The sequence below is a fragment of the Tenrec ecaudatus genome, chromosome 2, assembly GCF_050624435.1.
Source record: "Tenrec ecaudatus isolate mTenEca1 chromosome 2, mTenEca1.hap1, whole genome shotgun sequence".
NCBI classification, from domain to species: Eukaryota; Metazoa; Chordata; class Mammalia; order Afrosoricida; family Tenrecidae; genus Tenrec; species Tenrec ecaudatus.
This window is the reverse complement of record NC_134531.1, coordinates 292,908,005-292,910,432: the sequence shown is the minus strand read 5'-3', so window position 1 is coordinate 292,910,432 and position 2,428 is coordinate 292,908,005.

Sequence of the window (2,428 nt, the reverse complement as noted above, 5' to 3'; positions counted from 1 at the left end):
GAATCCATGCATACATCAACTGTATAAAGCACATTTAAACACTGGTTACCCTCATCATTCTCAAAACATTTGCTCTCCACGTAAGCCCCTGGCATCAGCTCCTCATTTTTCCCCCTCCCTCCCCCCTCCCTCACGAATCCTTGGTAATTTATAAATTATTATTTTGTCATATCCTACACTGTCTGACGTCTCCCTTCACCCACTTTTCTGTGTCCATCCCCCAGGGAGGTTATATGTAGATCCTTATCATCGGTTCCCCCTTTACACCCCACCCTCCCTCCATCCTCCTGGTATCACCCCTCTCACCACTTGTCCTGAAGGTATCATCCATCCTGGATGCCCTGTGTTTCAAGTTTCTATCTGTACCAGTGAACATCCTCTGGTCTGGCCAGATTTGTAAGGTAGAATTGGAATCATGATGGGGGGGTGGTGGTGGAAGCATTTAGCTCTAGAGGACAGTTGTATGTTTCATCATTGCTATAATGCATGCTGATTGGCTCATCTCCTCCCCCCAACCCTTCTGTAAGGGAATGTCCAGTTGCCTACAGAGGGCTTTGGGTCCCCACTCCGTACTCCCCACCATTCACAATGATATAATTTTTTGTTCTTTGATGCCTGATAACTGATCCCTTCAGCAGTCCGTGAAGACACAGGCTGGTGTGCTTCTTCCATGTGGACTTTGTTGCTTCTGAGCTAGATGGCCACTTGTTTACCTTCAAGTCTTTAAGATCCTAGAGATGCTATATCTTTTGATAGCTGTGCACCATCAGCTTTCTTCACCACATTTTCTTATGCACCCGCTTTGTCTTCAGCAATTGTGTTGGGATGGTGAGCATCTCGGAATGCCAGTTTAATAGAGCAAAGTGTTTTCACATTGAGGAGTACTGGAGTAGAGGGTCAATGTTCATCTGCTATCTTAATACTAAACCTATAAATATATGCATACATATTTTCCCATCATCCTACATAAATATATTTACATATGTACATGCCTATATTTAGACTTCTATAAATGCCCTTTACCTCCTACTCCTTTCCTCTATTTCCTTTTACTTTCCTCTTGTCCCACTATCATGCTCAGCCTTCATTTGCATTGCAGTAATTCCTCTTGGTTACATTGCCCTTGATCAAGCCCTACCAGGCCTCCTACACCCTCCTCACCACTGATTTTTGGATCACTTTTTGTTCCCTTGTCTCTGGGCTTGTTAACACCCACTTCCTTTCCCTCACCCCCTCCTCTCCTGTGACCCCTCTGGAACTGTCAGTCCCATTGTTTTTTTCCCTCAGATGATTTATCCTGCCTATCTGATCTAGATAGCATCACCCTATTTTTTTTTGTTTTAAACGTTTTATTAGGGGCTCATACAACTCTTATCACAGTCCATACATATACTTACATCAATTGTATAAAGCACATCTGTACATTCTTTGTCCTAATCATTTTCTTTTCGTTCTTTCTTTTTTTTTTTTACATTTTATTAGGGACTCATACAACTCTTATCACAATCCATACATATACACACATCAATTGTATAAAGCACATCCATACATTCCCCGCCCCAATCATTCTCAAAGCATTTGCTCTCCTCTTAAGCCCTTTGCATCAGGTCCTCTTTTTTTTCCCCTCCCTCCCCGCTCCCCCCTCCCTATGTGCCTTTTGTAATTTATACATCGTTATTTTGTCATATCTTGCTCTATCCGGAGTCTCCCTTCCCCCACTTCTCTGCCGTCCCTCTCCCAGGGAGGAGGTCACATGTGAATCCCTGTAATCAGTTCCCCCTTTCCAACCCACTCACTCTACACCCTCCCAGCATCGCCCCTCACACCCTTGGTCCTGAAGGTATCATTCACCCTGGATTCCCTGTGCCTCCAGCCTTCATATGTACCAGGGTACAACCTCTGCCCTATCCAGCACTGCAAGGTAGAATTCGGATCATGGTAGTTGGGGGGAGGAAGCATTCAGGATCTGGGGGAAAGCTGTGCTCTTCATCGGTACTACCTCACACCCTGACTGACCCATCTCCTCTCCTAAACCCCTCTATGAGGGGATCTCCAGTGGCCGACACTTGGGCCTTGGGTCTCCACTCTGCACTTCCCCCTTCATTCAATATGGTATATATATATATATATACACACACACACATATACACACACACACATACACACACATATATATATATACATATACACACATGTATGTTGTTGTTTTTTTGCATGATGCCTTATACCTGGTCCCTTTGGCACCTCGTGATCGCACTGGCTGGTGTGCTTCTTCCATGTGGGCTTTGTTGCTTCTGAGTTAGATGGCCGCTTGTTTATCTTCAAGCCTTTAAGACCCCAGTCACTATCTCTTTTGATAGCCGGGCACCATCAGCTTTCTTCACCACATTTACTTGTTCACCCACTTTGGCTTCAGCAGTTGTGTCGT